General features: G+C 33.7%; 1 long non-coding RNA gene across 1 annotated transcript in view; it reads right to left on the bottom strand.

Annotated features, from left to right (window-relative positions):
- Nucleotides 1-27,653, bottom strand: part of LOC141562788 (uncharacterized) — a 32,398-nt gene extending 4,745 nt beyond the window's left edge. Inside the window, exons 1-4 of the long non-coding RNA XR_012488245.1 lie at nt 27,581-27,653; nt 25,011-25,105; nt 22,678-22,780; nt 21,621-21,732 (exon numbers count right to left, since the gene is read on the bottom strand). This is a non-coding gene — a long non-coding RNA (uncharacterized LOC141562788). The remainder of the gene's footprint in view (nt 1-21,620; nt 21,733-22,677; nt 22,781-25,010; nt 25,106-27,580) is intronic.
- Nucleotides 27,654-27,675: the final 22 nt, after the last annotated feature.

Below are 27,675 nucleotides of genomic sequence, written 5' to 3'. Positions count from 1 at the left end.
CCTTTAAAAACCATGGTTATATTACCAGTATTACCCAGATTTAAGATGGATCTCCTATAATCATCAAAAAACAGGGACAAGACTTGTTAAGTCAGAGAAATATATCCATGTATTTATTAAACAGTTGTGTTTCCATCCTCTAACTGAATGGCATCAATAAAATCATTCATATATGAGTAATCTGGTCTCTCTGGATCTTGGATTCTTCTGAGAAGACTCACTGACTTCATTGTGCTGAGGCGGAGGGAGAAAAAGAACCACATATTGAATACTTCCACTCCATCCAGGTAATTAACTGCCTTTGAAGGGCTGATATTCATAAATTTGCCAGGCTTTATCTTACTTGGCCAATCAAAGTTGTTATTTCTCACAGATGCTTGTTCAGTATGTTTTGCTCTCAGGCAACTGCATGGTGAGATAGAAATCTGATTATGTAAAAAGCTTTTGGCTTCTATCCTCCAGTAGGTATAGGCAAAACTGAATTTAGAAAGTCAGATTTTTTTCAAGGTCAGAGTAAAATGTTTTGTTGACTAAATTTTATTTTCAGTATCAAACGAACATTGGCTAGCTATTTGCATTATTTGATATAGGAAATTAAAAGAAAATCCTGGAATATACTATGATCTAATTTCTGATTCCTTCCCCTTTTTGCTTTATGAGAATTATAGGTGGATATTTTTTGTTGATGCTATGAAGTTTTGCTTTGGGAAATGCAATTAATTTTAACTGAACAGAGGAAATCAAACTTCTTACATAAATGGCTATTTCTGGTACTACTTTGGCAATTCTTCTTGGCTCAGAGTGAACAGCAAGGTTTAGTTTGTACTTCTGTTTTTTGGTGGCTTTCATGAGGTGGGAGAAGGATGCACCCTTATCCCATTTATCTCCCACGGTTTCTCCACACCTTCTTGGCCTGTGCTCTTGTTCTACATCTTTCCATCAATCTTCCACAGAGAATTCACCTAACAGGCTAGAGGCCTTTTTTCCTTTCATTCTTTCAGTATCTTTAGAGAGCCAAACTTCTTAGACTGTGTACCTGCAACCTTTAATTCTTAACGAGCAATCAGCCCACTTCCTGTACCAATCACAGTTATCCTTTCAGCATCTTCTTACTCACTCAGGGGAAGAGTATATGTGATTGGCAAGCTATATATTTAAAAAGAAAGGGTTTTGTTTAAAAATGTGTCTTTAAAATTAATCTTTATCTTGCCTCAGCTTATTCTACTTCTTGCTTTCACTTTGACCTATTTCATGCTGATTTTCTAGCTTGCTAAATGGCTTTGTTTCCCATGCCTTGCCCAGGGCAGTCCCCTTACCCTGATAGATTTGATTTTCTTGTGGACTGTTGGCTTGATTCAGCTCTCTCTGATTTTTTTCTCTTGGACGACTTTCTTTTCTTCTTTGTGTCAAAGACCACTTTGGTGAAACCAATGGACCTCTTCTTAGGATAATGTTTTTTAAATGCATAAAATACATAGAATTAAAAGGAAATCAATTACATTTAAAAAAAAAAAAAAACTCAAACCTATAGACCAAGGATCTGTTCTTTTTGTTTGTTTGTTTGTTTTATTGTTTATTTTTTTTCTGAGGCAATTGGGGTTAAGTGACTTGCCCAGGGTCACATAACTAGGAAGTGTTATGTGTCTAAGACCACATTTGAATTCAGATCCTTCTACTCAGGGCTGGTACTCTATTCAATGTGCCACCTAGCTGCCCCTGATGATGTTTTTTTGCAAACAAAATTCCTTCCTCAACTTATGGAAAATGACAACAGAGCCATTCACAAGTTTTCCAAGGGGAGGCCCTACACAATTTGGTGTTACAACAACAATAGAAGTAGCTTATCAGTAGGTCTGGTTATTCTTTAGAGAGAATTAGCCTTATAGCAAGCAAATAAAAAGGTAGCATGGTACAGCAAAGGAGTATTGGATTTGGCTTGAGATTCTGGATCTGTCATGTATTACTCATGTCAAGTCATCATATTTCTCAGGATCTTAATTTTCTGTAACATGAGAGATTGGACTAGAGGACTTTCCAGGTCTGAATATATGATTGGCTATAGTTCACTAAAAGAAACTTCATAAGCCATAGAGAACTATTGTTCTGGAAGCACAATAAGTGTCTCAGAATCTTTCACCAATGAAGCAAAGAATGTTCCAGGATGTCTTGACCTGTGCAATTGTTTATGGACCCTTGGGAACTAGCTACATCCTGGGCCTGTGTCTGATACACATTTTTATCCCAAATGTTTGTGTGGAAGTTGGGAACTATTTTATACAGCTCTGTGGAAACAAATAAATGAGTTATATTCTGAGACGTTCTGCAGTAGTGTCAAGCTCTCAACACCCTGAGCACAAGCAATCACAAAATTCCCAGGTATAGCAAAATTAAAATTTTTAACAGATAATTAAAAAAAATACAACATAAGATAACTTTAAATTGTAGTTCTCTAAGTTCATATTGGCCCATAGGGAACTATTTCTATTTGAACTTAACTATCAAGCTCAAATCAAGTTTCTTTAACATCAAACTAAAGGAAACCCTGGGCGGGTATACAAAGAACTAAAAGATAGGATTTGGAGATAGTATGCCAAGATCAAACAGTCCACAAAAAGCCAAATCTCTGAGTTCTGGGCTACATATTACATTAAGAGGAAATTAAAATTTACTATGACTGTTGAGTCTTAAATGTAGTAATCCAGAATCAGTACCTCTGATGCTGATATGTATCCAGCTGGACTTCAAAAGTCCAACAGAAAAGGCCTCAGGGAGACTTTCCCCTACCCAATGTTGCCTTCGACCATATACCATTAAACATCAGTTAAGAGCATATGAGATCTCAGGAACTCTCCCCCCCCCCTTTTTTTTTTTTTTGGTTACTTAACACCCTGCCTAGATCCCATTTGGATATCTCCTTTTCTCTAACATTCCTACCAACCTTCTTTTATCAGTTCCAGTTCCATGGGCAAAGTATAAAACCTGGATCCTTAAACTTCGTGAAAGAGCAGAGTTGATAAGGGGAATTCATTGTCAATTTTATGAGTTGTTCAATCAATCTAATGATATTATAGGGTGGTATAATTTGTCTGGAGGAACCTGAAGGGTATCTCTCCATGAGGGTGGATGGATACTTAGTGGATAAAGATAACTGGTGTGCTCTGAAATGCTACTAAAACCATTGACTGAGAGTAAAAAGTGAATTGTTTAGGAAAAAAAAATTCACTGCTCATTGGGCTATAAAAGTGAGTGGTAAATCCAGAACTTATTTTCATGTTTGCTTTCTTTTGAATTTTTAAATCTAAATCAGTATATGTCAGAATAAATATATATTCTGGATTGGCAGGAAGGAACAAAATTTGTACCCATGTGCACCTCTCCCTCCTAGGAACAATTGATAGCAATTTATGGTAGAAATTCTTGGCAGCAGTGAATATACCTTTGCACAAATCCTGAGAGGAAAAATTCTAACAGTGGACTTTTTTGAGTTACTAGATGGTAACAATAATAACACTGGTAGATTTCTAGCTGAAGCAGTGGCAAACATACACACCTATTAAGTCCACAAGCATAGTTCATGGAAACTGTTCCTGAACTCTATCGTGTTGTGTGGAGAAAGGGGAATTTTAAATTCCTGAAGGGATTTAATTATGGAACTTAGGCATCTAGCTAAAGAAGACAGATTTTCTGGGCAGCATTTCACTGATAACTCCAAAATAAAGGATTTTCATGTTCGAGCATTTAGAGATTGGAACTGTTCAAGAGAAAGGGGAATTTCAGGATTATTTTTGCTTCTTGGAGAAAGAAGATAGTCCACATAGTTCCTATGTAACATCCTATTTTTTTTTATTAAAACTTTTTATTTTCAAAAAATATGCATGCATTATTTTTTAACATTGACAGTTGCATAGCCTTGTGTTCCAAATTTTCCCCTCCTCCCCCCACCCTCTCTCCTAGATAGTAAGCAATCCAATATATGCTATACAATATTCAATATATGTAAGCATATTTATACAATTATCTTTTTTTTAATAATATTATCCCTTGTATTCATTTTTCCTAATTATCCCCTCCCTCCCTCCCTCCACTCCCTCCACTCCCTCCCCCCATGACAGGTAATCCCATACATTTTACATGTGTAACATCCTATTTTGAGAGCAAAGCATTAAACTATTTAGATTACCTGAGTTTGATAGGAAGGAGTTTATCAGTAAGTAGCCTTAACCAATAGGATAATCCTATGAACCTTGATGAAACTTGTGGGAAAGAAGGACTGGATTAGAATTCTGTAGTGATTCACCATAATGGTAACTCCAAGTTCACCTCTTCAGAGAGAAACTGATGGACTGAATCTTTTATGTGTCTTCGGATTGTTTTCATGAGTTTCCTAATAATTATTTGTGTCTTCTGAATTTACTTTGGGGTGAAATACATATTTAATATTTTGAGTATCTATTTAAGACCTAGTGATTCCTTTTATTCACATATCAGGAAACCTAACCATGTGTTGTTCTGGTATATTAGGAGATTTTTTTTTAGAAAAGCAACTTAAGGGAAAGGCAGTGAGCCAAAGAGATTAATCCTCATGGGGCTCAGTCTCAGGATTAAACAATGTCCATGTAAACCCAGAGTATTTGGGAATGGGTGCCTGAATTTACATGATTCTGATCCAATCCTGTGAAGAGTAGTTTCTCTCTTTAATTCATTGCCTTCATCTGAAGTTGATTAAATTTCTCTCCTCCCCCCTTCCCAACCCCTAATATATCTAGGTATTCTGATGCCAATCTTTTGGATATAAAATCTATGTGGCAATGAAATTGCCTCCAATTTCCTGATTTTATTTAAAGGCAAGAATAAGTAGCCCCAACACTGGCTATGACCATTTTAGAGATTAGGATTTGAAGATGTGTGGACAGAAAACCAGAACTAGGTGGAAAAAGCCTGAAGATTTTGAATATTTTAGAGCACATTTGAGTTGAGTGGGAGGAATGATTCAGGGAAAGTGAGTAGGTGTGAAGCTTGGAAAGAGTGGCTGAGTGGAAGAGGGAATTCAATGTGGCTTGAAAAAGACAAGAAGAGAAGGAGACAGAGAGAGACATTTTTAAAAAACAATAATAGCTTTTTATTAGCAAAATATATGCGAAGATAATTTTCAACATTTATCATTGCAAAACCCTGTGTTCCAAACTTTTCTCCCTCTCTTCCCCTTATTCCCTCCCCTAGACAGCAAGCAATCCAATATGTAAAACATGTACAATTCTTCTATACATATTTTAACATTTATCTTATTACACAAGAAAAATCATATCAAAAAGGAAAAAAAATGAGAAAGAAAACAAAAAAAAGAAAAAAGGTGAGAATATTATGTTGTGATCCATATTCAATCCCCACAATTCTCTTTCTGGATGCAGATGGTTCTCTCCATCACAAGTCTATTAGAATGGGCCTGAATCACCTCACTGTTTTTTTTTTTTTTTTTTAATAAAGCTTTTTATTTTCAAAATATAAACACGGATAATTTGGCAACATTGACCCTTGCACAACTTTGTGTTTCAGATTTTCTCCTCTTTCCCCCCACTCCACTCCCATGATAAGCAATCCAGTATATGTTAAACACGTTAAAATATAGCTAAATCCAATATGCATAAACATATTTATACAATTCTCTTGCTGCACAAGAAAAATCAGATTAAAAAAGACAATAAATGAGTAAGAAAACAAAATGCAAATGAACAACAAAAAGAGTGAGAATTTTATGTTGTAATCCACATTCAGTTCTCATAGTCCTCTCTCTGGGTGTAGATGGCTCTCTTCATTTTAAGATCATTGGAACTGTCATCAATTATCTCATTGTTGAAAAGAGTCAGGTCCATCAGAATTGAATCACCATACAATATTGATATTGCTATATAAAATGATCTCCTGGTTGTACTCATTTCACTTAGCATCAGTTCATGTGACTTTTTTCAGGCCTCTCTAAAATCATCTTACTGATCATTTCTGATAGAACAATAATATCACATAACATTCACATACCATGTTATTTAGCCATTCTCCAACTAATGGGCATTCACTCAGTTGCCAGTTTTTTGCCACTATGAAAAGAGCTGCTACAAATATTTTTGCACAAGCGGGTTCCTTTCATTCCTTTAAGATCTCTTTGAAATATAGGCCCAGTAGAAACACTGCTGGGTCAAAGGGTATGTACAGTGTGATAACTTTTTGAACATAATTCTAAATTGTTCTCCAGAATGGCTGGATGTATTCATAGTTCACCAACAATATATCAGTGTCCCAGTTTTCAAGGAACTAATCTTGATGGAGATAATGACCTAACTGTTGTTCCTACTGATCCTTTAATAGCCATAATTACTAAAGACATAGATAGAAAAGAAGTTCTCTTCACAAAAGACTTTAGCATCATCAAATGTTTAACAAAAATGGATATGGACAGTGGGAAAAAAATAAAGAAAATGTATTACCATTTGAATCCTAAGGCCCACAGGGCTTTTCCATCTGATTAGCAGAGGAAACATTCATATTCTCTCCAACATTCATCCTAGTCTTTTCCTATCATCTTAGCCAATCTGAGTATGTAGTGGTATCTCAGAGTTGTCTTAATTTACCTTTCTTTGATCAATAGTGATTTAGAACACCTTCTTATATGATTACAAATAGTTTTAATTTCTTCATCTGAAAATTGTCTGTTCATATCCTTTGACCATTTATTAAATGGAGAATGGCTTGAATTCTTGTAAATTTGAGTAAATTCTCTATTTATTTTAGAAATTAAGCCTTTTTTTAGAATCCTTAAATGTAAAAATGATTTCCCAATTTATTGCTTCTCTTCTGATCTTATTTGCATTGGTTTTGTTTATACAAACACTTTTTAACTTAATATAATCAAAATTATCTATATAGTGTTCTATTATGAGTTACAGTACTTCTTTGGACACAAATTCCTTCCTTCTCCACAGATCTGAGAGGTAAAGTATCATATGTTCTTCTAATTTGCTTATCACAAGTCTCTCCAGGCCTTTCTGAAATCATCCTGTTGGTCATTTCTTACAGAACAACAATGTTCCATAATATTCATATACCACAATTTATTCAGCCATTCTCCAATTGATGGGTATCCATTTAATTTCCAGTTTCTGGCCACTACAAAGAGGGCTGCCACAAACATTCTTGCATGTACAAATCCCTTTCCCTTCTTTAAAATCCCTTTGGGATATAAGCCCAGTAGTAACACTGGTGGATCAAAGGATATGCACAGTTTGATAACTTTTTGAGCGTAGTCCCAAATAGCTCTCCAGAATGGCTGGATGTAATCACTATTCCATTAACAATGCATCAGTGTCCCTGTTTTCCCATATCCCCTCCAGCATTCTGCATTATCTTTCCCAGTCATTCTAGCCAATATGACAGGTGGGTAGTAGTATCTCAGAGTTGTCTTAATTTGTATTTCTCTGATTAATAATGACTTGGAGCATCTTTTCATATGGCTAGAAATAGTTTCAATTCTTCATCTGAGAATTATCTGTTCATATCCTTTGACCATTTATCAACTGGACAATGGCTTGATTTTTTATAAATTAGAGTCAATTCTCTATATATTTTGGAAATGAGGCCTTTATCAGAACCTTTGACTATAAAAATGTTTTCCCAGTTTATTGCTTCCCTTCTAATCTGAAACAACACTTTTGAATGTTTTCATCTGCTAATCAGATGGAAAAGCCCTGTGGGCCTTAGGATTCAAATGGTAATACATTTTCTTTATTTTTTTCCCCACTGTTAAAACCATATCCATTTTTGTTATACATTTAATGATGCTAAAGTCTTTTGTGAAGAGAACTTCTTTTCTATCTATGTCTTTAGTAATTATGGCTATTAAAGGATCAGTAGGAGCAACAGTTAGATTATTATCTCCATCAAAGTTGGTTCCTTGAATAAAAATGATGGAAGTTGTAAGCAAAACCATTGATATGAGAAGTACTGGTATTCTAGGGACCCTTGCATTCAGATTTTGAGCTTTCTTCATCATACTCTGAGGGGAGGTGGTAGTCAAGGGTAGTAGTAGTCTGATTCACTTGGCATATGCATCATGTTTTTTCCTTATGGTTCCTACTTGCTTTGACTAGACTGGCTTACCTATCTCCAAAGTGGTAGTTGATAAGTAGTTGATGAGAATAGCTGATTACTTCTTCACAGGGGTTAATTCCTCTAGATTAAAATGGTTGGGAGTAGGCTTGAAACAGAGATTGAGAGGTCTAGAAAGCACAAGTAATCACAGTTGGTCAGAAATTTTTATTGGTGAGGCAGCTAGTGAATTGAATTCTGGCACTAGGGGCAGGAAAACCTGAATTTAAATCTGGCCTCAAATAGCTATTTTACCCTCCTTTTGCCGCAGTTTCCTCATCTGCAAAATAAAGCAATAAAGACACCTATTTCCAACAATTGTGAGAATAAATTGAGGCAATATTTATAAAAAAAAAACTTTGCATAACTTAAAGCACTATATAAATATTAATTCATAGTAATAGTAAAAGCATTAGCAGGAGTGGCAGGAGAACTACTACCATCAGTAGCAGTAATAGTAGTGGTGGTGGTAAGATATAGTGTAACATACAGATGTTAGATTAACAGCCATAGCATTAGGGGGAGACTTTAGTTATAGAAGATCAATTCTGGCTATTATTCTATAATCTTCATACTAATATAACTCCCTGGAAATTGAGATATGAGGTGATAGATATTTTTTCCCCCTTAATTCTTCAGGTCATATGGCTAATGTCCTACCAGGAAAGATTATCTTCGTCATTATCCATTCTCTCCTCTATTATTCCTTATTATGGGAGATTCACTTAAACCCCAAACTATACTCCTATTAATAGTGGACAGGCAACAGGAACATATGGTCTAGAGGAGGTTCACAAAAGAATCAGAGAAGCAGCATGGAATAGTGGAGAGCTGAACCTGGAGTCACAAGATTATTTCAATAGTATGGGATTAAATTTCAAAAGTATGGGATTTAATGGTAGAGGAATGAGACTATTTTTTGGTCCAAGGATGAAAAGAACATATGTTCTTTACTATTGCATAAACTTAGAGAGATATGACTTCTACAAGCTAGATTTAAATTGGCATCATTTTTAAAGTTACCCTGGAAATCCTTTCTGGTTCTTTATCCTTTATTCCCATTTAAGTTTGCCAGAATTTATAGTCTTCATCATGTTGCTTTAGATATCATGTGACGTAGGTTTATTTAGCAATCAGTGTCCCAGGGCTTGATGCAATCAGCATTATGGCATCCTGAAAGAGAAACATCTGCAGTACCTCATCATCTGTAGAATATCATTCCTTTCTCTTCTGTACTCTGCATAGCCTCAGTGATAGCAGTAAAAAACTTTGGTGAACCTATTTTTCTATTTTCTTTGCTTGGCACAAAACCAAAGGATTATTGTCACTGTTATCTCTGTTATTAATTATTTTGAGAAATATTGAATCACTTCAACAGATGCTTAGGAGACAACTTGTTTTAAATGAGCTCTTTTAGAGGTTTTATAATAATTAAGCAATAAGGCCAATGTATCTTGTATTTTCTTTACCTTTTATCCATTTTGTGACTGTAAAAATGTGTTCTACTGTAGGTTATCATTTATAAAACTTCTGTTTTCTTCTTATACTTCTTAGCAAAAATATCCTTGCTTAACATGTAGATTTTTCCTTTGACTATTTTGTAGAGTTAAGAAAACACAAATATGGGTCTATAATTACTAATGTTTCCTTACCAGCCCTCTTTTTGGGTAATAATAACATATGTGATTTTCTTTTTCCAAATACTTGGTTTCTTTCCTTTTTTAATATAACTTCATACCCCCTTAGTGACCTAAAAATTATGCCTCCTTCAGTATGGACTTCTGTGTATAAGTGATCTAATCTAGTTTCTTTCTACAGCTTTGTTTTCCTTGGTTCCATTTCTACTTCCTCATGTTGCATATCAGGCTATTTATCAATAAACTAGATATAGATCTGAGATGGACACTTCAGATACAATGAGCTGGACCCAGAATTGAATAGGCAGAAGAGAGCTGGCTAGTTTCAAGCTGAAAAATCATGTAGTGTTTCTAATGATTCCAGACTTCTTCTTGAAACAAAGATTGTAAGGATGGTATTGAGCTACCAAGTATGGATGGAATACCAGTCTCCAAAGAATTCAAGATGCCAGGCATGAAAAAGGCAATGAAAAGATAAATTGTAGATCTGGATAGGCTGAAATTTGTTATCTTGGAGAAATTACATAGTAATATTATCAACTATGACTAGAAAGGGATATTAGTTGGCCAAGTGGCAAAACTGAGAAGCAAATATATATTATTTCATGGTGACCAAAAAATGGCAAGTGATGGAAAAGAAGGAAGACCTCCATAATATGAGAGGGACTCCTGGTAGGAGATTCATAAGAAGACTTGGACAAAACACCCAAACAGTATGAAAAGATGTGGAGACTTGGGTTCTGCAACAGCTGCTGATCTAGAATTGTTTGAAGCATATTCTGCATCTGAAAAACACAATTGAAATTCACTCCTTCTTTGGCCCTGAAACTTTATAAAGCAAATCCCTTATTAAGCTTTCTCTTTTAACATTTCAAATGAATATACCATTACCATAGGACTTATAATTGAAAAAAGATCTTAGAGACTATCTAGTCTAACACCTTCGTTTTGCAAGTGAAGAAGCAAATGCCCAAAGAAATTAAGTGACTTTCCTAAAAATCATACAAGTTTGTTATTAACAGAGGGAAATTTGAACCAAGGGTTTGTGACTATTTGTGATTTCACATCTTAGGGTCTTTGCACACCATCATTATAAGTCTCATTCAATAATATTGCCTTCTTTAATATTAACTACATACTTTACTGCAGGACTAACATTATATCTCACATTCTTTACTAGATTTTTGGTCTATTTTTCTTTCTGATCAGAGAACATCACCACATTGCTCCAGACAAATTTTATGACATAGATTTTCACTCTTTCACTATTAGAAAATCATAATCTTTGTCCTAGTTCCACCTTGTATCTGAATCTTATCTCAAATCTGCCTAAAAGAAATGAAGTTTAGGGGTGGAGCCAAGATGGTGGGGAGGACACACATGTCTATCTAAACTCTTCCTTACTCTTAGACTATTCTTTTATGAAAGGCTTTGGAATTACTGTTTGACAGTCAAAACCCTTGAATGTTGGGAGTACAACACATTACCAACAGAAGATATTCTCAAAATTCACCAGAAAAGGTCTGGTTTTGCTTCCAAGTGGGGATGGTTAGGCTAGGTGCAGCATCAGGCAAGTTGGCAGTGACAGCAGAGAAGGCAGCTCATGCTGAGCAGACTGGAGCAGGGCAGAGTGGGGTTTCAGCTAGTGGAAAATTTGCAGAGAGAACTTGACCATAATGTGAACTACTTTGCTCTGGCAGCAAGCCAGTAGATTAGCAGAGAAGCTATACATGCAAAAGGTAAATACTACAACCCCAAATGCTAGCGTCTCTTAGGACCTGGCCACACCCACCCAGCACTGGGAGGTACTCAGCACAATCTCAGAGCATAACCCCTAATCCCAGTTCAATAATTGCTGTCCCACTGCTGCTTCACTGTTACTTTCTGTTGTCTATAGAGGAAGCTTGGTAATACCAGACTGCCCCAAAAGCAGACTGCAGTGGTTTTGTTTGTTTCTTTGTTTGTTTGTTTGTTTTTTGTCAAAAATAAATAAAAAGCTAAAGCAGAATCTATCTATAGATAGCTTCTATACTGAAAGAGAGCAGACTTCAAACACTGAAGAGACTAAAAACAGATTATTTTTAGATGAAACCCTAAAGGGGGATATGACCTGGTCCCCACCACACAAGGCTATTATAGAAGAAATTTTAAAAAGCTCTTATAAGAGAGCTAGAAGAAAAATGGGAAAAGGAAAGGGAAGCTTTGCAAGAGGGTCTGGATAAGTCATCCTATTTATTAAAAGATAAAGTGGATAAAAAACTCAACTCCTTGAAAAACAGAATTAGTGAAATGGAAAAAGAAAATAGCTCTTTAAAAAAATAAAATAGGTGACATGGGAAAAAATTTCATAGAACAAAACAGCTTATTTAAAAATTCAAATGCATAATTACAAAAAGAAATTAAAAAGTAAATAAAGAAAATAATTCATTAAAACTCAGAATTGAACAAATGGAAATGAACCAAAAAAAAAAAAAAAAAAAAAAAAAAAAAGAAAAAAAGAAAAGAAAAGAAAAAAAATAGAAAAAAATGTTAAATACCTACTTGGGAAAACAACAGACCTGGAAAATAGATCTAGGAGAGATAATCTGAGGATTATTGGACTTCCTGAAAATTATGATGAAAAAAAGAGCTTAGACTCTATTTTTCAGGAAATCATCAAAGAGAACTGCCCAGATGTCATAGAAACAGAGGATAAAACAGACATTGAAAGAATTCATCAATCAGCTACTGAAAGAGATCCCCAAATCAAAACTCGCAGAAATATTATGGCTAAATTACAGAACTATCAAACCAAGGAAGCAGCTAGAAAAAAACAATTCAAATACAGATGGGTCACAATAAGGATTAGTCAGGATCTGGCAGCATTCACATTAAAGGATTGAAGGGCCTGGAATCTGATATTCTGAAAGGCTAAGAAACTTGGTATGCAGCCAAGAATAACCTACCCAGCCTAAATGAGCTTTTTTTTTTTCTCATGGAAGAGGATGGACAGTTAGTGAAATAGGTGAATTCTATCTATTTCTGATGGGAAAAAAAAAAAAAAACAGGACTAAATAAAAAGCTTGCCTTCCAAATATAGGACTCAAGAGAAACATAAAAAGGTAAAAAGAAGTCTTGGGAATTATATTTCTGTTATGCATATATATACAGAATATATGTATAACTTGGTTTTGCTGTTATAATATTAAAAAGAAGCTAGAGGGGGAAAGGAAATTGTACCAGAAAAAAGAAAAAGTGGAGGTACTATATCTCACAGTGGCAAAGGAATCCTATTGTATCTGAGAGAAAGAAGGGAGGGGGGGTGAACATAGTGTGTATCTTACTCTCATGAAAATTGACTTAAAGAGAAAAATATTAGATATTATATTAGATTTACAGAGAAACTTCTCCCACCTCATTGAAAAGTGGGAGGGGAAAAGTGAAAAGGGAAGGAGTAAACTAAATAGAAAGGAATACAGAAATTGTAAGGAAAGGGTTAAAAAAAGGGGAGGGACTCTAAAGTGGGGGGAGGGATCCTAAAGAGGGAGGGCTGCATGAGGCAAGTGATGCTCATAAATCTAATACTGGGGAAGGGGGTAAGAGGGAAAGAAAAGAGAAAAGCATAATTTGGGGATAATTGGATGGCAGAAAGTACAGAATTAGTAATTTTAACCATAAATGTAAATTGGATAAATTCCCCCATAAAACAGAGGTCGATAGCAGACTAGATTAAAAGCCAGAATCCTACAATATGTTGTTTTCAGGAAGCACACTTGAAGCAGGGCGATACATACAGAGTAAAGGAAAAGGCTGGAGCAGAATCTACTATGTTTCAGGTAAAGTTAAAAAAAAAAAAAAAGCAGGGCTAGCCATTCTGATCTCAGATCAAGCAAAAGCAAAAATTGATGTAATTAAAAGAGATGAGGAAGGGCACTATATCTTGCTAAAGGGTAAACAAAGATAATGAAGCAATATCAATATTAAACATATGTGTACCAAGTGGTGTAGCATCTAAATTCTTAAAGGAGAAGTTAAGAGAGCTATAAGAAGAAATAGACAGCAAAACTATAATAGTGAGAGGTCTCAACCTTGCACTCTCGAACTAGATAAATCAAACCACAAAATAAATAAGAAAGAAATTAAAGAGGTAAATAGAAGACTAGAAAAGTTAAGTATGATAGATCTTTGGAGAAAACTAAATGGAGACAGAATACACTTTCTTTTTGGCAATTTATGGAACCTATACAAAAACTGACCATATATTAGAACATAAAAATCTCAAATTCAAATGCAGAAAGGCAGAAATAGTAAATGCATCAGTTTCAAATCATGATGCAATAAAAGTTATATTCAATAAAAATCCAGGGAAAATAGATCCCCCAAAAATGGAAACTAAATAATCCCATCCTAAAAAATGATTGGGTGAAACAGCAAATCATAGACAAAATTAATAATTTCATCCAAGAAAATGACAATAATGAGACATCATACCAAAATGTGTGGGATGCAGCCAAAGTGGTAATAAGGGGAAATTTTATATATCTAGAGGCCTTCTTGCATAAAAAAAGAGAAAGAGAAAATCAATGAATTAGGCTTGCAACTAAAAAAGCTAGAAAAAGAGCAAATTTAAACCCCCCAGGCAAACACTGAACTTGAAATTCAAAAAATAAAAGGAGAGATTAATAAAATTGAAAGTAAAAAAACAACAACAACTATTGAATTAATAAATAAAAATAAGAGATGGTTCTATGAAAAAAAACAACAAAATAGATAAACCCTTGGTAAATTTGATTAGAAAAAGGAAAGAGGAAAATCAAATTGTTAGTCTTAAAAATTAAAAGGGAGAGGGCAGCTAGGTGGCGTAGTGGATAGAGCACCAGCCTTGAATTCAAGAGGACCCAAGTTCAAATCTGGTCTCAGACACTTAACACTTCCTAGCTGTGTGACCCTGGGCAAGTCACTTAACCCCAGCCTCCAAAAAAAAAAAAAAAAAAAATTAAAAGGGAGAACTCACCATTAATGAAGAGGAAATTAGAGCAATAATTAGGAGTTACTTTGCCCAACTTTATGCCAATAAATTCAATAACTTAAATGAAATGGAAGAATAACTTCAGAAATATGCCTTACCCATATTAACAGAGGAAGAAGTAAATTGGTTAAACAGTCCCATCTTAGAAAAAGAAATAGAATAAGCTATTAATCAACTCCCTAAGAAAAAATTCCCAGGACCAGATTGATTTACATGTGAATTCTACCAAACATTTGAAGAACAATTAACTCCAGTGTTATATAAACTATTTGAAAAAATAGGGAATGAAGGACTCCTGCTAAATTTCTTTTATGACACAAACATGGTATTGATACCCAAACCAGGTAGATTGAAAACAAAGAAAGAAAGCTATAGATCAATCTCCATAATGAATATTGATGCAAAAATCTTAAATAAAATATTAGCAAAAAGATTACAGAAAATCATCCTGGGGATGATACCCCAGAATAATACACCATGACCAAGTAGGATTTATCCCAGGAATGCAGGGCTGGTTCAATATTAGGAAAACTATTAGTATAATTGACCATATCAATAACCAAATTAATAAAAAACATATGATCATCTCAATAGATGCAGAATAAGCATTTGATAAAATCCAACATCCTTTCCTATTAAAAAACACTTGAGAGTATAGGGATAAATGGACTTTTCCTGAAAAATAGTCAGTAGCATCTATTTAAAACCATCAGTAAGCATCATATGTAATGGGGATAAACTGGAACCATTCCCAATAAGATCAATACTGAAACAAGTTTGCCCACTATTACCATTACTATTCAATATTATACTAGAAATGCTAGCTTTGGCAATAAGAGTTGAGAAAGATATTAAAGGAATTAGAGTAGGTAATGAGGAAACCAAATTATCACTCTTTGAAGATGATATGATAATAAACGCCAAGAAATTCTACTAAAAAGCTATTAGAAATAATCCACAACTTTAGCAAAGTTGTAGGATACAAAATAAACTCACATAAATCCTCAGCATTTTTATACATCACCCACAAAATCCAACAGCAAGAGATACAAAGAGAAAATCCATTTAAAATAACTGCTGAAGGACCAAGACATCATTATATACTTCAACAACAATACTATATAATGATCAATTCTGATGGACGTGGCCATCTTCAACAATGAGATGAACCAAATCAGTTCCAATAGAGCAGTAATGAATTGAACCAGCTACATCCAGGGAAAAAACTCTGGGAGATGACTATGAACCACTACATAGAATTCCCAATCCCTCTATTTTTGTCCTCCTGAATTTTTGATTTCCTTCACAGGCTAATTGTATACTATTTCAAAGTATGATTCTTTTTGTATAGCAAAATAATTATGTATTTAATTTATACTTTAACATAGTTAACATGTATTGGTCAACCTACCATCTGGGGTAGGGAGTAGAGGGAAGGAGGGGAAAAATTGAAACAAAAGGTTTGGCAATTGTCAATGCTATAAAATTGCCCATGCATATATCTGTAAATAAAAACTATAATTAAAAAAAACACAAAAAAGAAAATTTAATGTTTGGGATATAAAACTTTATGTTAAATTTGATGTTTCAAATTTAGAAATAGTAAATTTAAAAACTAAAAATTAAAAAATAAAACAACTGCTGATAGTATAAAATATTTGGGAATCTATCTGCCAAAAGAAAGTCAGGAACTATATGAGTAAAACTACAAAACACTTTCCACACAAATAAAGTGAGATCTAAACAATTGGAACAACATTAAGTGCTCTTAGATGGGCCAATCGAATATAAGAAAGATGACAATACTACCTAAACTAATCTATTTCTCTGATATTATTTCCTAGTAAGATAAAGAAAAGCAATTGTTTTGTAAATTATTAGAGCATTATTGGGGAGAAAGAGGAGGGAAGGAACCATGAGAATAAATGATTTATTTGGGGTGACCCAGAAAGTTGAGACATATCCAGAGCATCCTGACCCAAGATGGATTTTCATTAAGGCCAATTAAATAAAAAAACTCTTTGATGACTTTGAATATGTTCCCTAACATCGAATAACCTAAAAAAACCTTAACAGTAGCTAACAAATACAACATTTTTAACTATATGACTTTAAAACTATGGAGAAAGAATAAATTTTGAAAAATTGGAAAAAATGAATATTAAGAAAAAAGAAAGGAAGTTTAAAAAAGATTACCATCAGAATGATCAGGGCTATAGTATTATACATCTAAACATTTTACCTAATTTTTAACAAGAAAAATAAAGTTAATTGTTTTAACAGCGTAATTGCAGTGTAATAAGCAGAGAAAATTACCATAATATAACCTTTTTGTATAGTAAAATATTTTTGTATATACCTTTCTCTTCCCTTGTAGTTATTTATTTATTTTTTTCAGAGGCAATTGGGGCAGCTAGGAAGTGTTAAGTGTCTGAGGTCTGATTTGAATTCAGGTCTTCCTGACTTCAGGCCTGGTATTCTATTCATTGCACCACCTAGCTGCTCCTGAAAGTTGTCTTCTTAAAGCATTACTTGGAGCTACCTCTGCTTGTACTTAAATTTAGGAAGCTCAAAAATTCAGTTCAAAAATCAATAAATAATAAGTAAAGAAAAAACTAGGTAACTGTGTAACCTTGGGCAAGTCACTTAACTCTTCTTCAGTTTCCTTATATGTCAAAATGGGAGAATGGTAACTGTGGTGTCTATTTCAGTGGAGTCTTGTGAGACTTAAATGAGATGGTAGATGTAAAGTGATTTACAAATTGTAGTGTCATATGAATGCCATGATGATGGCAAATCTCAGGATGAAATGTCAAATGTCTACAAATCTATCCTATATTCTTCAAGTGCAACTATGTTTATCTAAGATATCAGCATAGCAAAGAAGACAGTATTGAAAGGGAAAGAGAGGGGGCAGCTAGGTGCACCAGCCCTGTGTGACCCTGGGCAAGTCACTTAACCCCAGCCTCAGGGAAAAAAAAAAAAAAAAAAAAAGGGAAAGAGAACAGGTTTTGTCTGGAGCTACAGAGATATTATACTGACAACTGTGCCCCACGTGGAATTAGGATTAACTCATTGCGTTGAGGCAAATTAGTTTGATTAAAAAACAATTATTAAGCATATATTATGCCAGTGAAGAGCAAAAGAAAAAATGTGGACATTTCTTGTTAATTTTCCTAACTTTCTCTGGAGACACTAGTTCTCTTTATTGCTAGTAATTGAAACTACTGCTTAAACATCTTCACACACCACCAGCTGCCCTTGGGTTTTGTGTCCAAGTCCAAATGAAAGAAATTATGACTCACTTAATTTTGACTAGCTGAGCTTTCTATCTTCGAGGAAGCACAAAGAGAAAATGAATGTAAGCCAATGCTCTAAGCCCACTATGGGGGCTACATGCATAGAATGATGATTAATTTAAATATAAATAAAATGGTTAGGGGACAAACTTAGCCCCATGAGCTCTTCATTTAAGTTGATCTTTAACAGAAATAATTTTTTCCATGCAGTCCAAACAGAACCTGAATAGTTGTTGCTTAAGCATGATTACAAACAAACAAGCATTTGAGGAAAGTTTCAGATTCGGTTCTCCTCACTCTAACCTTAACTACTAGTCTACATTATCTTCTTTGAAGATGTTTCCTTCTCTCCAGATAACAGGCTCCAGATATTTAGTATTTGCATAACTTAATCTTAGAGGATTTTTGTGAAGAAAGCATTTTTAGAAGCTGTTAAGACTTTATGTAAAAAGGAACTTCTTTTATGTTAAAATCTGCCTGAGACAATATCCATAAAAGTTAACAACTAGCAATATATAAGGATTGTGGAAAATCCCAGATATGCTCCTAGAGCTAGTGATGAGATCAATAGCAAGCTTCAAATAGCCTAGGTTTCCCATAGCTTTTGTAACTTTTATATATTTGTACACAAAGTTTTTTTTGTAAGCTGTAATTTTATATAAAAATATTAAAGTTTCTTTAATCTAGTAGAAGAAAAGATACACCTGATCTTACAAAAATTACCACTCCCATTAGACCCATATCTTGCAAAAATTACCACACCCATTAGTTGGGGGTAGTTTTTAAAATGTCCTGTCATCCTACCAATTGTTGAAAAGTCTCATTTGAACAGCCAACTATCATAAGAGCTTGGGTCCACCAATAAGAAAATAAACTTGAGTTTCCCCTGCCCATTAGAATTGTACCATGCCAATAATGTATGAAAGTAGGACCAGGCTTAGATTATTGTATCTCCCTGTGGTCTGGTTTATGTTGCTTGATGCTCTTCAAGTTTAGGGTGCTATGTGTGTGATTCCTGTTCCTTCAACCAGTGCTACTCTGATACTGTTCTTTCTCTTGACAGAAGGTGAAATTTCCAAACTCTTGTATTATACGCAACTCTAGGGCAATCCTAAGGTTGGAGCTGCCTGGGAAATCTGCCTTTGTCCTTTAGAAGGCTAGATCCTGGAACCTGGAATCCAAGACCTATCCTTTCAGACTGGGAATTAGAGCACATATAAAAAGAGCTCTTTCTTTCCCAAAAAAGTTACTTAGTGGATGTAAAGTGAAAGAATGGAGATTGTGCACATACACAGAAGTTACCCCAGGATGTAGACCCCCTCTTAATTATGCTATTTTGACCATTATTCAGATGTTTCCAATAAATGTGTCTAACCCCTGCTGTTGGAAGCTAGATTAGAAAAACAATTGGGGTTTAGGTCTTACTTGGCATTGGAAGAAGAAGCTTTCTCTCCTCTGCAATGGAATTGCCTTCCTTCATTGAAAAGGTCAGACAGAGTAGCCTCAGGTTTAGTGCTACAAATAGGTAATTCCTTAATCTGTTTATCTTTATTACCTATTAAACCTCTCTGGTCCTCATTTTCCTCAACTGAAAAATGATTTTATTTGTATGGTTCTTTTCAAACTTTATTGTACTTGAGCCTCATGATAAGATGGGTATCAATATGCATTTTACAGATGAGAAAATTGAGGTGAAGAGAAATTAACTGACTCCTCTACTTTAGGACTAGAAGCAGGATTTGAACCCACAGTTTTTCTATTCAGGTAATGAGCTTTATCTACATTGCCTTAATATGACTTGAGAGATGGTTCCTCTAACTAAAAATTACCTCTCAAATCCCCTGAAATTCTAATAATTGCAGATTCATTTGGTTAAAAAGCAAATATTCATTGAATGGTTAGAGGAAGAGGTTAACAATAAATAGCAATGACAGCATATTTATATTGGACCTGGGGCAGATAGGTGACAATAAGAAAGAGATTACATGGGAATCTCCAGTCAAGAATAACAAGTTCTGTGTGATTTAGAATAGGGGCCTAAATCTGGAGAGGGAGAGTTAATTGTAATATTCAGCAGAAACAGAATTAGGCAAGATTTGAAAAGTTTTGGACTTCAGGCGAGATTTTAAAATTGTACATTTTCTCTGCATTACTATAGTTCAAAGAATGTGTTTTATCTTCACTATGTGACTTGATCTATTACAAAATAATGTCTACATGTCATACAGTAGAATATTTCTGGAGCAAAATGAAAGATCTTGTCTTAAAGAAGGGACAGGGACTTCTATGTGTAAGAATGTTTGTGGCAGCCCTCTTTGTGGTAGCCAGAAACTGGAAACTACGTGGATGCCCATCAATCAGAGAATGGCTGAATAAATTGTAGTATATGAATATTATGACATATTATTGTTCTGTAAGAAATGACCAACAGGATGATTTCAGAAAGGCCTGGAGAGATTTACATGAACTGATGCTGAGTGAAATGAGCAGGACCAGGAGATCGTTGTATACTTCAACAGCATTACTATAATGATCAATTCTGATGGATGTGGCCATTTTCAACAATGACATGAACCAAATCAGTTCCAGTAGAGCAGTAATGAACTGAACCAGCTTACACCCAGCAAAAGAACTCTGGGAGATGACTATGAACCACTACATAGAACTCCCAATCCCTCTAATTTTGTCTGCCTGCATTTTGGATTTCCTTCACAGGCTAATTGTGCACTAATTCAAAGTCTGATTCTTTTGGGGCAGCAAAACAACTGTTTGGTCATGTATACATATATTGTATTAAAATATTTTAACATATTGAGCATGTATTGATCAACCTGCCATCTAGGTGGGGGGAGAGAAGGAAGGGAAAAATTAGAACAAAAAATTTGGCAATTGTCGATGTTGTAAAATTACCTATGCATATATCTGGTAAATAAAAACTATTAAAAATAATAATTAAAAAAAAGAAATGAAAGATCTTGGCAGACATAGCATTCTAAAAATGGAAAGCAGGATTTCCAGAATTTAAAAATCAGGGGCTAATGCCCAAAGCAAAAGTATATGGTGTGTGTGGGGGGGGAATGGGGGTGTGTGGGGGAGTGTGTATGTGTTTGTAGGGGGTAAATAGTATCCCCCAAAAAACAAACTTTGCATACTACATAATTTTGTATAGAGTCAATGTTGCATGAAGATTTAAGAAATGCCATTATCCTCAATTTTTGGATAGCTATGTGGGGACACAGTAAAGCTATCCAAATTTTTATAGCTATTTCACTATTCAGAGGCCAACAACAACAACAGAGCAGAGTTTTGGCCGTTTCATCTGTCATGTTTGTGTTTCTTATCTGACACTGCTTGTTTTGAGGAAAAATAATTTTGCTTTCCTAGGAGTTAGACATTGAAGTGTAGCTCTTAACAAACTAGAAGAGTCTGAATGGGCACATGCCTCTAGTCTCAAATATCAGGTACTTGTCTATAACACCAAGAGGTATTTGGAATGTTCAGCAGAAACAGAATTAAGCACAAAACCCTGAAAAGACTTACATGAACTGATGCTGAGTGAAGTGAGCAGAATCAGAACATTGTACACTGTAACAGCAAGATTGTGTGATGATCAGCTATGACAGACTCGGCTCTTCTCAGCAATACAATATATCTTTACATGTAATTAGAAAAAAATAAAATGTAATTAAATGGGAAAAAAATAATAATCAGACTAAGGGGTAATGACCCTGAACAGAAATAGTCCTTTCCTTCAAGGATATCAATTTCTTATTTAAGATAATTCTATCTTCAACTCAACTAAACCAAATCAAACAACAACAAACCCATAGCCAGCTTTAAGTTGTTAATTTATAGAAAACTGAAATCTCTAGATAATAATAGCATTTAATATTTGTGTAGTGATTTAAGATTTCCAAGGCATATTATGCATATTTCATTTGAACTTTCAAGTCAAAATCTGAAAAAAGGTGTAATAATTAGGTCCATTTTACAGATAAGCCAACCAAAACTCAAAGAAGTTAAATGATTTTGCCAGGGTTATCCAGTTAGGTATCTGAGGCAGGATATGAATCTAGGTCTTCTTGGGTTCCTGTGTTCTATTCACTTATGTTGCATTGTGACCATTCAGTGTGGTCAATTTTTTTAAATTCATTTTTTAATTTATATCATTAAATATTTCCAAATACATGCAAAAATTACTAATCATTTAAAATTTTTTTGAGTTCCAAATTCTCTCTTCCTTATTTTTTGTCATCTTATCCCTTATCAAGATTATTTATTTGATTTTAATTATGCATATAAGTTTGCAAAACATGTTTCCATCTTAGCCATGTTGTAAAAAACCCCCACAAACATGATAAAACAATAAGAATAAACTTGTTTTTTTTTTTAAAGCATACTTCAATCTACATCAGAGTTGATCAGTTCTCTCTCTGGAGATAGATCATTTATTTTTTTCATCACAGGTCCTTTGGAATTGTCTTGATCAAAATAGCTATGTCTTTTGTAGTTGATTACTGTGACAGTATTGCTGTTGCTGTGTACAATGACCTCCTCATTCTGCTCATTTTATTTTATCTCAATTTATATGTCTTACCAGATTTTTCTGAAACCATCTTGCTCATCATTTCTCATAGCACAATAGTATTCCACTAAAATTGTCTTTGTAGTTAGTAGTTTCAAAATTCTTCCTTATATACCTGTAGAAAAGGAAACATTGTAAGTATGTATATATGTATTAATTTTTAAAAATTTTATGTTAGTTAGCATTAAAATCCAAGAATCATATCAAAATTCTGGCATGTTACATCTGGAAGAAACTTTAAAGATCATCTGGTATGACTCTCTCATTTTATAGATCAAGAAACAGAGGACTAGTTTACTTAAATGGTTAAAATATCAGATGAGGGAGGAGCATGAATACTCAACCTCCATATTACTTGAAATTGACTATATAAACCTTCATCTATAACCACAATTTCTATGCAAACTTGAGTTGATTTTGCTGATCAGGCAGCAGGTCAAGATTTTTCAATTGCTCTTTTTTGCTAAAATAGAAATCTACAAAAAAAAAAAAAAAAGGGTAATTTACTATTTTGGGATCATTGCTCAGAAATGAATTTATCTTAGAAATGGTTACCATGGGAATGAACACATACCATATGAATCTACAGCTTGTGAGTCATGTAGCATATTAGTAAGAATTAACTATATATGTGTCTATATATACACTATTTGCATACACATACATATATAGGTTATATTATTACTCACATTTTGTAAAATAATAATAATGTTATATTCATGTATTGCTAACCTCTGGTTATGTACACTATCATAAAATTACTAGAAAATTCAGCTTTTTTGTAATGCATTAACAAAAATTATTTTTAAATGTCAAAAAAAAATTTGAGTCAAGTTGAAAGTCTGTTGACACAAATCATCCAATGAAAAGTGATAATAAATATTACTTTTTTCTTCTAAAAGTCCTTTGCTTTTATTGGTTGATGAAGGAGAGTCTTCCACCAATGCTGAGATAATAGTCAACAATTTTCTGATAATCTTAAAGATCTACCTGGGGACATGAAGCAGTTAAAAGAGTGCCCAAGATTACACAGTACATATGAGTCAGGGGTGGATCTTGGTTCCAAGTCATCCTGAGTACATGGCTGTGGTTCTATGCATTATGCCACACTATGTTTCAGGAAGTGGTATAAATTTTGTATGGAAGAAATGTAAAAATAGGAAAACAGAAGGAAAATCAAAGAATAAAAACAATGACAAATTCTTAGGTCTGTATTCATATCAATGTCAATAATAGATAAATTTAATTGCTTCCTTTAAAAAATCCACTAATAATATAGTTTTAAAACTCAGAAATTTCCAAGACATTATCTCTTTCAGGAAACCACACAGACCAACAAATTTGTTGGAAGTTCTCATTTTCCTTTTGATAAACACCAAATTTAAGAAATTGCAACATTGTACAATCAGGAAGGCTTCCCCCCAACCCCTTCTGCTTGATAGTTTATGAATAACAACTTCTTTTTGAACCTAAAACCACATCTGGTTCAATGTGATGTTTCAAATTTAGTACTATAGTGAAAATTACCAAATGCAATTAATGCAATAGGTTTCAAATGACTGCAAAAGAAGTGTTTAATAGCATGTAAGCTATTTATCAACATCTACTTTTGTTTGTGCTCTATGGCCAAACAAAAAAAAAATTTTTTTTTTTTACTGTACTACTTCTTCATTTAAATGTATAGGCAATTTGTAGCTGAATTTGGTGTATATATAGATATATAATTGTTTAAAGCAAAAATGTAATTTGTTTTTTGAAATCAGAAGACTTAGAATTTTATTTTTTAAAATGTTTTGTTTTTTACCAATTGCATATAAAAACACATTTTAAATATTCATTAAAATTTTTTTTGAGTTCCATATCCTCTCCTTCCCTCTTCCATCCTTGAGACAGTAAGCAATTTGATATATATTTTACATATGCAATCATGCAGATCATATTTCCTTTTTAGTCATGTGAAAGCAAACATAGGCCAAAAAAAAATGAAAAAAAGATAATGAAAGTAAAAATTAGTTTTCTTTGATGTACTTTCAGATTCTATCAGTTCTTTCTCTGGAGGTGGATAGCATTTTTCATTGTGAGTCCTTTGAATTATTTTGGATCATTGTATTGTTGAGAATAATAAGTATAAATTTACACAGTATTTCTATTAATATATTGTTCTAATGATATTACAGGCTATAAAATAGTAATACATTACAATCTCCAAAAAAAAAAAAATTGCTGGAAATCGAAAAGGCAATGGAGAGATGACAGTGGGAGGAAGTAGGCTATAGCATATTTATAATGGCAACTTCAGTACTAGAAGTGACATAAAAGATATTAATGATTTGGAAGGTGCTTACTGAGAAATGGAGGTGGACTTCACACTGAAAGCAAAAGATGAAAGACGTACATGCAACTTGAGTGCTTCACTGGTATCCATTTAATGTTAAAAGATCTGAAAAAAAATTGCTTATATAATGAGAGGACTCAGTATGCAGGATTTTTATAGCAGGATACGTATAAGAGTATCACAGATAAGAAACATGGATATGCCATGGATCATAGTACCTATAATCTTGATGACACCATCCATCCAATGAAATACTGAAGAAGGTAATATAAATGTAAATTAACTAAACAAATCAAAGTATACTTTTGTTGATTTTTTTTTACCAGTACTGCTATTTTTAGCAATCTAGATCAATAAACAGACATCAAGAGAAAGCTAAACATGAGCTGAAAAATAAAACTTTCTACATGAACCTGCTGTTAGTAAGGGAAATCATTATATCTTTTTAAAATATATGTCATTTCCAAACTGATGTATCATGGTATGTTACATTTAATTCAGTGAGCTTTTATTAACTTCCTTCTAAATATAAGACACTACACATGGTACTTAATACAAAAACAAAAGTCTTTGCTTATTCCCTACACAAATAATCTTAACCATCATTTAGTCAAATCTCCTTATTTTACAGGTGAAAAAACTTAGATCTAGAGAGATTAAACAATTTATCCCAAGTCACTGGTCACTAATCACTATTACAGCCAGAATGGGGTCCCAGGTATCTCTCTATCCACAACTATATACATAGAACTATTTACAGAATATCACATTGCCTTCTAGTGACATATTCCTCTCCCCCCATATTAAATTGTAAAGACTTATTAGAAATTGATCAGTTCCATTTGATTGCTCCTTTACTTTCATTCTCATCATTAAACCTTCATAAATCTCATGCATTTTTCCTATTCTCAGCATAATAGAATTCTGATCATCTATGAGAGGTCATTTAGAGGCCACATAATCAGTACCCTATCAAATTTCAGTCCTTTCCAAGAATTGTGCTTTTATAAGAATGAGTAACATACTCCCTCTATCAATACAGTTCTCAAAATCCTTCTGGGTATTAGTAGTTATTTTAGTGTTGAGCATTTTTGGAATTAGCTAGGTTGGTCCTTAGATGATAAACATATAATCTAACATCAGATTCTAACTAAAAGCCTTTCCAATTTGACAGGATCAGAGTTTTGTTACAGTCTTTTAATATCCAGTGTTTTCTCCATGCTCCAATAAAGCATTAGATTTTAGTGGAGGTATCTTATATGCCAATATATTCTTCCCAAGATATATATTCATAAATTCAGAAAAGTTGGTTACATCCTGTTTTGGAATATCCTGAAATGTGTGCTACTCTAGGGTTTATAATTTATCAGTTTAAGATTTCTAGAAATATTTTGGTCTTTGATCAATTTTTTTTAGTTTTTTTTTTTTCCCCTGAATATGTTGCTCTTTTCTTTCCAAACCCATTGTTTTGAAGAATTCAACAATTCCTGTGTGTGTGTGTGTGTGTGTGTGTTGGGGGGTGGATAACAAGTAAACTCTCACCTTATCTGTGCTATAAATCATACAGTGTTATCAATTGATTAAGGTACATTTCACGTAGATGTCCAATATTAAAGATGAACAGGTACAGAACTGAACTTTTATTTCTAACTCAGATACTCAGATACATTTCTGTCAGTGGTACCACTGTTCACTCAGTTTCTGGGGCTAGAAACCTATAAGCTATATTTGATACTTTTGTTTCTTTCTGTATATGTTGTCTTTATTTCTTACTTTGAAGTGTCCTTTATTTATTCCTTTTTCTTCTCCATTACTTCAATCCTAGTGCATGCATTAAATATCTCATCTGACAATTATGGCATAGCCTCCTAACTGGCTTCTCTAATGTTTTCAGCTTATTAAAGGGCATTTCCACCTGGATTACTAGGTGAAAAGAATTACTTCTTTCTTTGGAGATTTGAATAAAGGACCAAAAAATGAGGGATGACTTGACTGGGAAGAGAAAAGACAGTTTTTGTCAGTTCAGTTCCAGGAAAAACAAAACAAAACAATATCTAACACTCACATAATACTTTAAAGTTTGTGAAGTAGTTTGCATAGTATTTTATCTTTTCAACAATGAAATATGGGTCAAGTTTGTATATTATTAAATGAATAATATTTATATAAGCTTTTCACATTTGCAAAATGTTTGTCTCACTTGATCATCATAAAAATATTGCAAGATATGTGTCATCGATGTTATCATCTCTGTTTTATAAATGAAGCTCAGAGAAATTGTACCTTGCCTATAATAACTAGAGAAAGAGGTGGATCTTCCTGACAAAATAATATTGTAGTTTATTGCCTGGCATCATGTATACATACAGGAACCTTCCTTATATCCTTCACGGCCACTGATAAAAAGTCTAGAATAAATAGAAAATCACTTGAGCTTTAAAAGGGAAAAAAAAAAAAAAGCACATATGGACGGGTGTGTTGCAATGTATTTTTTTTCGGATCAAGTCTAATATTATACATTAGTCTTGTTAATATTAGTAAGCTTAGATAAAACGAGCAGAGAACTAGTGAATTAATTACCTTTTTTGAGGCTACGAGAGAACTCTTACAGGAAGCAGAAACAGGATCCAATCAGCCACTGCTTTTGAATGACCAATCGAAAGCTGTGTTACATC

The sequence above is a fragment of the Sminthopsis crassicaudata genome, chromosome 3, assembly GCF_048593235.1.
Source record: "Sminthopsis crassicaudata isolate SCR6 chromosome 3, ASM4859323v1, whole genome shotgun sequence".
NCBI classification, from domain to species: domain Eukaryota; kingdom Metazoa; phylum Chordata; class Mammalia; order Dasyuromorphia; family Dasyuridae; genus Sminthopsis; species Sminthopsis crassicaudata.
Note: the sequence above shows the minus strand (reverse complement) of the source record. Positions and strands in the feature narration are given on the sequence as shown.